This window comes from Balaenoptera acutorostrata, chromosome 18 (assembly GCF_949987535.1).
Source record: "Balaenoptera acutorostrata chromosome 18, mBalAcu1.1, whole genome shotgun sequence".
Lineage (NCBI taxonomy): Eukaryota > Metazoa > Chordata > Mammalia > Artiodactyla > Balaenopteridae > Balaenoptera > Balaenoptera acutorostrata.
The window spans coordinates 63,052,401-63,065,895 of NC_080081.1; the positions used below are offsets into that span (position 1 = coordinate 63,052,401).

The window sequence follows — 13,495 nt, forward strand, 5'->3', positions numbered from 1 at the left end:
CGGGACTTTCTCTAGTTGTGGCGAGCGGGGGCTACTCTTCATTGCAGTGTGCAGGCTTCTCATTGTGGTGGCTTCTCTTGCTGCAGCACACAGGCTCTAGGCACGCGGGCTTCAGTAATCATGGCACACAGGCTCAGCAGTTGTGGTGCACGGGCTTAGTTGCTCCGCGGACATGTGGGATCTTCCTGGACCAGGGATCGAACCCGTGTCCCCTGCATTGGGAGGCGGATTCTTAACCATTGCGCCACCCGGGAAGTCCCAAGAATTTAGTTTTAAGGAGAACAATTTTGCCACCTTGATCATCTGTTTGGGTTGTATTTTCTAAATCTTGGGCAAGATGTGCTGCAAAATGTGAATGGGAAAAACACTGAATCAAGACCCTTGCCACTCAAAGAGCTGTCCATCCCCTGACTGCTTTTCAGAAATGTAGATTCTCAGGTCCCTCTCCAGACCTACTGAATCAGAATCTGCATTTTCGCAGGACGGCCACGTATTTCGTGTGCACATTAAGCTTGAGGAGTGCGCTGCTCCAGATAGATCCCTTTCCCTGGCATTCTCCCTCCCATCCTGGATGATGTTCTATAAGTGTATGAAAATCAAACACATAGTAGGTCGTATTGTGGGCTCTAAAAGACAAAGTTTATGTCAAAACAACATTTACTATCTCCTTAACTGGATTTGTTTTTACTTTAACTTTATCTAGTAACTCCTCTCAAACAGATTTTTAGGGAGATCTATGGTCATACAAGAAAAAGGGGGAAATAATGGGGAAAAAGAAGCCAGTGGGAAGGAAAAGAAGGGTGCTGTGGTTTCCCAATGGCACAGACCCATCATGCAAAACCCTTGATGTATTACTGAATTTCTGCACCGGTCAGGCACAAAGTCCGTTACCTGACGTGCCCACTGGGTTGTCTGGATTTTGAACAATGGCCGCTCCCATCTGGAACCCTTTGCAATTTTGTAACTGTTTCAGCGGCTCTGCTGAAAGCAGTGAAACAACAGCTGGTGAATAATCTCATTTTATATTAATAGAGCAGTGCTGACCCATCTAGGTCCCTCAGTACTTTACGAAACAGAACATCCTTTCTTTCCCAGGTCAAGGAACAGAGGTCTCAGCCATACTGCATTACAGCACAAGTAGGGGCCATTGCAGAATCAGGGGCAGAAAGAGCCCTTTTCCTGCAGACAGAACCTACTGGACTCTTTCAGATGAAATTTAAGTTAGGTTGAGAAGGCTGGGAGAAAATATCTGCATTAAATCACCAGACTTTACCTATGGTAAGAAATAGCCACAAAGTTGGGTGATAATCCTGAAAGATAAATCTGGGCTATTTTTAATACCAGGGCTAGCTGGTGGTTTAACATGAGTGGAGTCAAATAAAACAGAACGTGACGACACCACCCGTTAATTGGTGTTCTTGCCTGTGCCAGTAGCATTTTCAACACTGTAGAGAATTGCAAAGGAATAAAAAATAATCTGTGATTTTGAGGTACTTCATTTTGCTGGAGGATTTATTCAACCAATGACTAACTAGAAGCAGGGATGTAAGATATAAGCGTTAAAGATATATAAAATAGCCAATTATACTATCATTGACATATACAGGGTGGGAAAGCTAAAGTGTTTTCCTTAAGCAACATTTCTGGAGGTTTTGTCAAAACTTTTTTTTTTTCCAAGAGAAAAGTAATGTTTTCTTTTCTTTTTTTAATTTTAGTTTTTGGCCGGGCCACGTGGCATGCGGGATCTTAGTTCCCCATCCAGGGATGGAACCTGTAGCCCCCTGCAGTGGAAGCACGGAGGCTTAACCACTGGACTAGCCAGGGAAATCCCAAGTAATGCTTTCTTTAACATTATTTAACATTTCCTAAAGCTTAATTGGGAATTCCTGAGCCAATTCTTTTAATGTGGAATAGGAGGAAGCTGCTAGAAGGGAATTGTTAGGTGGATTTTCTACATGCCGCCAAAATAAGTAACCTATTCTAGGGCCAGGCACAGAACCTGGGGTGAGCACTGAAGCCTGACCAGAGGGAAGGAAGGAGAATGGTGGAAATTTCTTAGAACCGTAGTTCCTGACCTCTACCCTTTGTTTGGTTCAAGGACCCTGTGATGGTTAATTTTATGCCTAAACTTGGCTGAGTCATAGCGCCCAGATATGTGGTCAAACATTATTCTGGATGTTTCTATGAAGGTGTTTCTGGATGAGATTAATATTTAAATAAGTGGACTTTGAGTAAAGCAGATTGCCTCTGTAATGTGGGTGGGTCTCATCCAATCAGCTGAAGGCCTGAATAGAACAAAAGTGACCTCCCCTGAGCATGAAGGAATTCTCCAGCCCAACAGCCTTTGGACTTGAACTATGGTATCAACTCTTCCTGGGTCTCTAGCCTGCCAGCTCACCCTGAAGGTTCTGGACTTGTGTAAGCCAGTTCCTTAAAATAAATTTCTATATCTATACATCCTAATGGTTCTGTTTCTCTGGAGAACACTGAGTAATACAGAACCCTCTTTGAGTTTTTAGAAGGAATATTTAACGAATGCCTTCTATGTGCCAAACTACGGTCCTTCCCCCCAAACCCCCCAAAAAACCCTGCAAACACAGGCTTTATTTATGGTCTCCAGCGAATCACCAAATCTTTGAAGCACATCATGGATTCCCTCTCTCAAATTAAAACCTCCTGGGCCTCCAGCTAGTAAAAGGGATATAACTGAATAATTCCTCTTCCAAATTTTCCTGTTCTGAAAGCAATTACCACCTGGCAGGTGGCTTAAGGAATGTAGCTACATGAAGTTTTAAAAGCATCAGGAAGGTGTCCCACCAGAAATCTCCGTCTCCCTCACCTCTCTGAGGGGCCTGGGACTATACAGTATTCTGTAGTACAGGCTTCCTAATTTAACTGCAGTAAGGCATTGCTACCGCACATGGTGTGGCTCAGACTAGCTGGTTATTCCCAAACATCAGCATTGCCTCCTTGGCACTCTGCTCCTCAACTTGTTCTCGCTGATGGAATGTGAGTGAAGGTTGTATGTGTGGCCTCCGGTCAGAGGCCATTCAGATGGAGAAGCCTTTTCATGCTCTTTCTTCCCTTGCTGCAGACCCAGTGAAGGACTTTTTGGAGATGATGACAGAGGCCCTGGATGGATGGAGCTTGAAAGAGCAAGAGGCCAGATCCCCTTTCTCTCCTACCACTATATTGGACTGTGATAGAAGCAAGAAATAAACCTTAACTTTGTTAAATTACTGAGATCTGGGAGTTGTTTGTCAGCTTATCCTGATGAATACGCATGGGGATTTTGTCACTGGAAAAAAGATTTTCGTAGAAATACCAGAGAAACACCAATTTTAAAGAGCTAAAATGATTTACGCCATTATTACCCATTGACCTTAGCAGAAACTAAAGGCAGGGTCCTGAGGAAATAGCCCTAGTTAGGACTAAGGAGTCTAAACTCAGAGATGACATGAGGTGACCAGGCTCCTGCCAGAAGCTGCCATGCTGCAGAAGTGCAGAGGGCATCATTTACACAGGCTCTGTAGTTCCCTGGAGTTGTACAGTGCACAGCCTGCCCAGCCTTACAAAGTAGCCCTGCTCCTGGGAGTGGCAGAGCAGTACAAAAGCAGCAGGAAGAATTGAGAGGGGCAGTAGGAGGGTGGTGCAGAGCACTCCATGCCTCTTTCCTGGTTTCATCCTCCAGCCAAGCGTTGGCCCTGTTATTGCTGAGGTACCTGAAAATTCTACCCACACTGCAACTAATCACATTCCAAAACAAAAGGACTGACTTTTAAGCCCTTTCGTCCACAAAAGGAAGCGAATCTTCTCTGAAATAGTTCTTTAGGGCCTACTCTAAGTTACTTGTTACTAAAGGAGAAACTATACTGAAAAATGACTTATTTGTTGGCCCTGCAGTTAGAAAATAGGGATTATTATTCCCATTTGTCATGGAAAGTCTTTCTTTATGACTCCTCTGTACATGGTCCCCCACCCCGCCCCCTTTCAATATACTTTGTATTATGGAACATTTCAAACAATACAAAACAGAGAAAATAGTGTAATGGACAATTGCCAAGCCTCAACAATTATTAACATGTGGAAATACTATTTCCCTCCACTTAACTGGATTATTTTGAAATTAGTCCCAGATTTCACATCATTTCATCCATACATATTTTAGTATTGTGTCTCCAAAAGATAAGGACTCTTAAAAAAAACATAACCATAATGTCATTATCATACCTTAAAAAAGTCTTAATATTATCAAATAGTCAGTGTTCAAACATTCCAAATTTCTCATTATTTATTAACAGTTTTTTAAAATTATGGTCCATACATTGCAGTTAATATATCTTCTTCATCTTTTTTAACTTACAGGGTCCCCTGCCTTTTTTCCTTTTAATTTATTTGTTGGAGAAACTGGATTATCTGTTCTACAGTTTCCCACATTCTGCATTTTCCTGACTGCATCCCTGTGGCATCATTCAACATGTTTCCCCAAGCCCTGTATTTCCTGAAAGGTATTGGTTAGATCTTGATTAGTTCAGGTTCCATTTTGTGACAAGGATACTTCATAGCTGGTGCTGTGAACCTCCAACTGCATCACATGATGTCTGATTGTCTCCTCTTCTGTGATGCTAGGATTGATTAGTGAATTCAGGCATTGCCAGCTTGGTCCATTCATTTAAAAGTACCCCATAAGCTTTTCCCCTGATAGTTTTTAATAGCCATTGATGGGACTTCCCTGGTGGTGCAGTGGTTAAGACTCCGTGCTCCCAATGCAGGGGGCCCGGGTTTGATCCCTGGTCAGGGAACTAGATCCCACATGCATGCCACAACTAAGGAGCCCACGAGCTGCAACTAAGGAGCATGCCTGCTGCAACTAAGACCTGGTGCAACTAAATAAATAAATAAATAAATCTACATTAAAAAAGTAGCCATTGGGCTTCCCTGGTGGCGCAGTGGTTGAGAGTCTGCCTGCCAATGCAGGGGACACGGGTTCGAGCCCTGGTCTGGGAAGATCCCACATGCCGCGGAGCAACTGGGCCCGTGAGCCACAACTACTGAGCCTGCGCGTCTGGAGCCTGTGCTCCGCAACAAGAGAGGCCGCGATAATGAGAGGCCCGTGCACCGCGATGAAGAGTGGACCCCGCTTGCCGCAACTAGAGAAAGCCCTCGCACAGAAACGAAGACCCAACACAGCCATAAATAAATAAATAAATTAATTAATAAAAAAAAAAAAAGTAGCCATTGATGATCATTGTTTAGATCTATTATTTCATTAGGGATTAGAAAATTATGGTATTCTAATTCTGCAATTCTTCCTTCATCTGAGAGCTGGAAAGCTTCTGAAACAAGAACTTTTCCTTAACAACAATTCAGCTATCCTGAGATACAGTTCATATAGAAAAGACAAGACAAATGCTCAATTCTTTCCCTTTTTAAACTAGTTTTTAGAGTGATGAGTTGGTTCCCTAGCAACCTGTAAAGGTGACCTATGAGGAGGTTTTTTTTCTGGTATAATGATAAACTCATGGATTTTAATATATTTGATGAATTTCAATCCATTGGAGATGTTCAAATTATTCCATCTTTGAACACTGAGAGTCTCTTTACATTGGCTCCTGACTTGAGTCTTTGGTACATAACACAGCCATCTCTGAAAGCTTCCTTGCTTTCTAGTATGACAAAATGCTCATTTCTTGCCCTAGCTCTGGAATCAGTGATTATCCACAGAAGCCCTGGTTCCCTTTAGTGACCACAATTGAATTGAGGGACCACATTCTGGGTGCCAGGGGTATTTCTTGCTCCTGGGATTGCCATGTGAGTAGGCCTTTTCAGTGGCCAGAGACAGACTGGCCCCGCTTCTGCTTCATCTCCTCCTACTGCCCTCATTGACTTCGCTCCGAGCACGCTCTCGTCCTTGCTCACTGTGCCACTAAAAGGAACAGAGCAGGCAACTCCTGCTGAGGGTCACGTCATTGCCTTTGCTGTTCCCCATGCCTGTCACGCACTCCTCCAAACACCTCTGCTCACTCCTTGTGTCCTTCAGGCCTTTATTCAAATGTTGCCTGCTCAGTGAGCACATCCTGAACACCTCATCCAACACAGAACACAGACCCCCTGCCCTCTCCAATATTCTTCACCCCTCTCCCCTGCCTGAGCTTTCTCCCAGCACAATACTATGTAACTTACTTGTTGATATTTTGTCTACCATCCATTTACTCACTAGAATGGACAGTCCAAAAGGGCAGAGACTTTTGTCTATTTTGTTCAGAGCTGTATCCCTGGCATCTAGAACAGGGTCTGGCACAGAGTAGCTGCTTAGTAAATAGCTGTTTAAGAAATGAATTACAGGACTTCCCTGGTGGCGCAGTGGATAAAGAATCTGCCTGCCAATGCAGAGGGCACGGGTTCGAGCCCTGGTCCAGGAAGATCCCACATGCCGCGGAGCAACTAAGCCCACGTGCCACAACTAAGACCCGGTGCAACCAAATTAATTAATTAATTTTTTAAAAAAAGAAAGAAAGAAAGAAATGAATTGCAGGACATCCCTGGTGGCACAGTGGTTAAAAATCCACCTGCCAATTCAGGGGACACGAGTTCTATCCTTGGTCCGGGAAGATCCCACATGCCAAGGAGCAACTAAGCCCAAGTGCCACAACTACTGAGCCTGTGCTTTAGAGCCTGCGAGCCACAACTACTGAGCCCACGTGCCACAACTACTGAAACCTGCACGCCTAGAGCCCGTGCTCCACAACAAGAGAAGCCACCACTTGCCACAACTAGAGAAAGCCTGCGCGCAGCAACGAAGACCCAACGCAGCCAAGAATAAATAAATAATAAATAAATAAATTTCTTAAAAAAAAAAGAAATTAATTGCAAGGAAATAAGGCTACTGTGACTGATCTTAGCCCATCCAGTCTTTCAGTTATTAGACACTTTTGGCAAACATTTGTAGCCTCCAAAAATTAGAGGTCTGTGGGGAATGTAAGCTCACCCTGCCCCATTATTTCACCAAGTCTGGAAACGGGACTAAATTCAGTCACACACACAATTGTTAGCCTCATGGGCCATTTTAAGGACTGTGGTTTTTAAGCTGAGTAAGACGGGAGGTGTGAAAGACAGGAGTCAAGGACAACTCTCCAGGGTTGTGTTATTCTGTTTTTATTTGTCTGGGGGGTTTTGGGCCAAAACCAAAACTTTTAGAGTGGTGTTGCCATTTACCAAAATGGGGAAGAAAATGAGAGAAGCAGGTTTTGAGGGACAAATCCTGTTGGTTTTGACAGACCAGTGAGATATTGGAGCTGTCAATTGGGCAATTAGATAGAAGGGTTTCAAGTTCAGAGGTGAGGTCCTGCCTGGGTAGATAAATTTGGGAGTCATCAGTGGAGAGATGGCACTTAAACCCTTGACACAACAAAAGAGAGGAGACAGAATGGAGACAAAGTTCCAGGATTGATCCTTGGGTACTTTAAGGTCTGGGGGAAGAGGAGGAACTAGCAAAGGAGGATGAGAAAGATTGTCCTGGAAGGCGGCCAGAAACTGTGGAGAACATATTGTTCTGAAACTGTTCCAAGGAGGATGGAATGAGCAACTGCCTTAAATGCTGCTGATAGGTCAAGTAAAATGATCACTAGATTAAAGATAGTAACTGGGGCTTCCCTGGTGGCGCAGTGGTTAAGAATCCGCCTGCCAATGTAGGGGACATGGGTTCGATCCCTGCTCCAGGAAGATCCCACATGCTGCGGAGCAACTAAGCCCGTGCACCACAACTACTGAGCCTGCATTCTAGAGCCCACGAGCCACAACTACTGAAGCCCGCGCGCTTAGAGCCCATGCTCTGCAACACTAGAAGCCACAACGATGAGAAGACTGTGCACCACAATGAAGAATAGCCCCTGCTCGCTGCAAATAGAGGAAGTCCGCGCACAGCAACAAAGACCCAACACAGCCAAAAAAATAAATAAATAAAAAAATAAAGATAGTAACTAACCATCCCTAGGGGATAAATCAAAACCAGCACACAAATACATACCCCACTCCCCATGCTGATTTATCTTAAAGTAAATCATAAACAATCTGACAAGGTTTTTCCAGGTACATTTTACTGGATGGAGGGCAACAATATGGCCCAATCTTACCTGGACCGGAGTGGGGAGCATGCAGCCTGGTGTTTCTGATCTTCAGGGTAACACTCAGGCCATCTCAGACATTAGAAAACCAGAGCATCCCCTTAGGCAGGGTTAGAGAAGTGGCTTCATTCCTGGGAAACACCACTCCAGGGGAGACCACCCCCCTCCACTTCACCTGGGTGTTTAGGGGAGGTAGGGCAGCTTCAGAGCGGACAGGTGAGGTTGAATGGGCTGCCTTAAAGTGGAGGCGTGGCAGTACCTGTGGAGGAGGGGGGTGGCTAGCCACCCTACCTGGAATCTGCCTGCACCTAACATCCACTTCTCCCCCCTTTTCCATCCTATTTCACGTCAGAACTAGCAGGGAGCCCTCCCCCTCACATCTTCATTCCACCCCACTTTTCCCCAATCTTTTGACTGCCTCAGCTTCTCCACAGGGAACACAAAGGTCAATAGCTTAAAGGAAATTCATGATAATTGAAAACAATGATGGGGACTTCCCTGGTGGTCCAGTGGTTAAGACATTGAGCTTCCATGGCAGGGCGCACGGGTTTAACCCCTGGTTGGGGGCGGAACTAAGATCCCACATGCCCTGCGCAGCCAAAAAAATTAAAAATAAAATAAAATAAAATTGAAAACCATGATCACTTTGATACAGGTAAGAGTGAGACAAATCTCTCCTTTGGTGGAACACATTTAATTCCCCACCTGGCCCTTTCCCTTGGGCATAAGTACCTATAGCCTCCAAAACTATAAGGAGGTAGGGCAGGGGGACGAGGGGACCCTGACACTTAGCCTAATGAAGTTTCATGTCAAATACAAGGAGAGCATATTCCTTCACCAGAGCTATCTCCTTGAGCCTCTTATAATCAAAAAATTGATTTTATGGTTTCTAATCAAACATTTTTGCCCTTAAGGTATCACCCACAAATCTACTGCAGGACAGTGCAATATATGAAGTCAGGTTTGGGAAGAGTCCCTGACCTCAGTTTCCTAGTCTGAAACCAAGCAGGACCCTGTTGGGCTCCCAGGTACAAATCCTATCTGTGCCTGAGTTCCAAAGGGCAGGTTCAAACAGTTGCTAATCAGGGAAGGGAGGGGATGCAGAAACAAGGGAGGAACAGTCAAGAAACAATAGTGCAGCCTTGGGGCAGGGTCCTGGTTCCTCCTCAAGGAATATATATAACAATATCTTTGAGTTCTCCTGCAGGAACTAAGGCCCCATCCCGGTGGAGGATGGTAACTTGATGCTGAGCACAATTCCTGGAGCACAGCCTGTTGCCTCACCACTAGCCAATCATTAGAAAAGCATACAGGGACTTCCCTGGTGGTCCAGTGTTTAAGAATCCACCTTCCAATGCAGGGAATGCGGGTTCGATTCCTGGTTGGGGAACTAAGATCCCACATGCTGCGGGCAACTAAGCCCGCGTGCTCTAGAGCCCATGTTCCACATAGTTGCGGAGCCCATCCGCTCTAGAGCCTGCACACCACAACTAGAGAAATCCATGTGCCGCAATGAAGATCCATCCCGTATGCCACAACTAAGACCCAATGCAGCCAAATAAATAAATACCAAAAAGAAAAAAGAAGAAAGTCATACACCTTGCAGCTCTCACCCCAAACTCTGCCTATAAAAACTTTTCCCCCAAAACCATCAGGAGGTTTGGGGTTTTTGAGCATGAGCCACCTGTTCTCCTTGCTTGGCCCTGAAATAAACCTTTCTCTGCTCCAAACTCAGATGTTTTGGTTTATTTGGCCTCACTGTGCCCTGGGGACATGAACTTTGTTTGGTAACAAGTCGATCCATAAAATGCAATGATTTCCAGCCACAAAAACCTTTAGACAAATCTACCTGAATGGATGTGGACCCATCCTCTAGTCATAGTAGGTGAAAAACAGAGTATTATGTTACCATTTGTGTAAAAGAAACAAAGAAAAAAAAAAAAGAGGGCGCAGAACTTTTCTGAATCTGTGACAGATTGGTGTATAGAGAGAAAGGAGACTTGTATTTCACTATATAACTTTTTGTTGTTTTGCAATTATTAGAATGTACATAAATCAACTATTCAAAAACTAATTTAAAAAAACTAAAGAAAGCACTTAGGAAATCAATACTATTCATGTGATTGATTGATCTTGGCCTTCCAAGCAGGACTTGTAGTTGAGAATTGAAGAAGGGAGTGCTTTTAGAGGGATACATTGATCTCCTAGGGAAGGTTTTAAAGCTGGGGGCAGGCTTGGGATAAGGAGAGTGGAAAAGCTGTCAACACACACCCAGAGACAACTGCACTTGAAAGAACTTGGGAAGTACTTAAGCTCTCGGACACTTAGGAAACTACACCCTAGCTGTGATACCATTATAGAGGTGAGAATGAGCTGATTTAGAAAGCCTAGGGCAGTTACCTCCAGTTCTGAAGATTGTCCAAGGAGTCTCCTCTGCAGTCTTGAAGGGTTGTGTCAACTTCATGCACATCTTCAACAAAGGCTGTTTGTCTTTTCCTGAAGGGGAAGGGGGAGAATGCACAGAGGTTCAGAGCCCCGGCAAAGAGAGGAGGAGTTGGAGGCTTTGGATCCCCAAGTCTGTGACATCTCATCTCCAGTACTTGCCATCTTGGTGAGGAGTGGGAAATAGACAGGAACTTGGTTTATTCTTTGGGAAATATCCTGGGGCTGACCCACAGCGTCAGGTCAGCCTGAATTTGGGATTTAATCCAAATAAAATCTTATTCTGGGAAGCAACCTCAATCTAGTTGTTACTTTTTGGTTGTTCGTTCTAGAATTGCTTTAATCATGTTAAAACCAAGCTGTCCATTAACTTTGAGTGGAGAAAGAGAGGTAAAGAGAAAAGGAGGGAAAGATATTAGTTAAAGCCAAATCACTGATGGTTTATGGATTGCCCTTCAATTTACCCCTCCTATCAATAGCATTTCTAGTGACCTGGATGGAGTTACTGAGTGGGAAAGACCCAGGTTAGCATCCCAACTCTATTATTAGTCCAACGACCCTGGGCAAATTGAACCAGTGTCCTCCTTGGTAAAGGGAGACACTAATGGCTGCTTCAGTGTTATAATCAGATGAGAGCCTTTGTGCAAATTTTTTAAAAATATATATTTATTTATTTATTTATGGCTGCGTTGGGTCTTCATTGCTGCGTGCGGGCTTTCTCTAGTTGTGGTGAGCGAGGGCTACTCTTCGTTGCGGTGCACGGGCTTCTCATTGCAGTGGCTTCTTGTGTTGTGGAGCACAGGTTCTAGGTGCACAGGCTTCAGCAGTTGTGGCTCGCGGGCTCCAGAGCACAGGCTCAGTAGTTGTGGCACCCGGGCTTAGTTGCTCCGTGGCATGTGGGATCTTCCTGGACCAGGGCTCAAACCCATGACCCCTGCATTGGCAGGCGGATTCTTAACCACTGCGCCACCAGGGAAGCCCCCTTTGTGCAACTTAATCAGCACCTTTTTTTAGCAACTATCATGTGATGGGAAGAGGGATAAAGCAGTCCTTTTGCTAAAGTGTAGGCAGATAGGTTAGGGGGGGGTCCCCGGAAAAAGAGAAGCAGGAATGGTTTTCTTGACATAACAGAGCCCATTTTGGCCTAAGCCATTTTGTGATCTAAGCCTGGCCACAATGCTTGCCCTTGAACAGGTCTCAGTAATTAATGATCTTAAGGGAGGGGATGAACAAATAAGGAAACAATAGTGCAGCCTTGGGGCAGGGTCCTGGTTCTTCAAGGAATATACATAATAATAAATCTTTAAGTTCTGCAAGAATTAAGGCCCCCAAGCAGGTGGAGGATGGAATGATGTTGACCCTTCCGAATTCAATCAACTAAAGCTTGGACTCTGTCAACCTTTGCCCCAATTCTATGCTGAATTCTCCTCTGCTCAAGCTCCCTCGTGAATATGCATGTACCCTTAGCTTAAAACTTCCTCAATTTTGCGGTTGGGGAGGCAGTGTTGGGAAAGTGTTCTCCTTCCTCGCTGCAAGTAATAAATCCTTCCCTCTCCTGCTCTTTGGCTTGGTTGTGTCTATTGGCTCAACACCCACCAAGAGGTAAACCCAGTTTTCCGATAACAAAAGGGCCTCAGTGACAATCTGAGAGGTAAGTGCTAAGCTGTGGATTGATCAAGGGAAAGAGAGAAGGCTGTAGATTTGCAGAAAAAAAAAAAAAAAAAGGTCTGTTACAGCAGTTAAAGCAGATTTCCCCCACCCCTGGAACTCTCCACCACATTGCTCTACTTTATCTTCTTAGCATTTGTCAGTGTTTTGTTTCCATGTTACAGCCAATCCCCCTCCTCTAGAATGCGATCTGCTACAGAGCCCGACCTCTGCCTTGTTTCCTGCTAGGTCTCCCGCGCCTAGAGGTCTTCTTTTCCTTCCTTTCCAGCTTCTTTTTTTTCAGGGGTGGGGGGGTTAGTATATTGATTGGATTTTAAGATTATGGTAACCTCATACATGTTTTAGAGATTTTTAGGGGTTTTTTCCCTATGTCCTGAAATAAGGATACCTGATCCCTGGGAATCTTCGGGAGAATTAGTTCCAGGACCCACTGTGGTTACCGAAATCGGCGGTTGCTCAAGTCCCACATCAGTCATTTGAAATCTGCGGTTCTGCATCCGTAGATTCAAGCAACCTTGAATCATGTAATACAGTATGAATTTATTTTTAAAAATCCACCTATAACTGCACCCCGAACTTATTTGCAGTTCAAACCCATGTTGTTCAAGGGTTAACTGTAGTTTAAACAACACATAAATTATCTTTTTGTTAAACCAGTGCTACTCAAAACGTGATCTGCAGGCATGAAAATGCAAATCAACTTTGTCACTAAATGTACAGTTTATAGCTCAGCCTATTTTTTTGTGTGCCAGACAAAATGGTATTATTTATGAAGCCATTGCAACAGTTCTAGAAGAGTTAATGAGGAGGGGGGGGGTACTGGAATGGTAATAATGGATGTTCTCCACTATGCTATTTACAATATATAAAAGTTTAAGGGACTTCCCTGGTGGTTCAGTGGTTAAGACTCTGTGCTTCCACTGCAGGGGGCACAGATTCGATCCCTGGTTTCGGGGAACTAAGATCCTGCATGCAGAGCTGTGTGGTCCAAAAAAAAAAAAAAACAAAAACCAAGACATTCAAATTACTGACATGGAACTGATTTTTAAATTATGATACATCCAACCAATAGAATATAATTCAATTATTATAAATAATGTATATCTATAATTGTTATGGGAGGTCATTCACATTTTTAAGTGAAAAAAGCAGACTGCAAAATAGTTTGTGTAGTATTTAATTTGGGGGAGAATAACCCTGCCTCATGTAGGCTCATGTACATTTACATGTGAAAACTTTCTCAAAGTATATACCCCAAAATA

The 13,495-nt window shown here is 44.1% G+C and overlaps 1 protein-coding gene across 3 annotated transcripts in view; it reads right to left on the reverse strand.

Moving 5' to 3' along the window:
* KPNA3 (karyopherin subunit alpha 3) overlaps nt 1-13,495 on the reverse strand; it is a 175,850-nt gene that overhangs the window by 121,310 nt on the left and 41,045 nt on the right. For 2 of the 3 annotated variants that reach the window (XM_028161743.2, XM_007193730.3), the window contains exon 4: nt 10,524-10,619. The gene's annotated coding sequence lies outside the window, so the exon portion shown is untranslated. Of the gene's footprint in view, nt 1-10,523; nt 10,714-13,495 lie in introns of those variants that run through there. The other variant, XM_007193731.2, reaches the window with a different exon arrangement.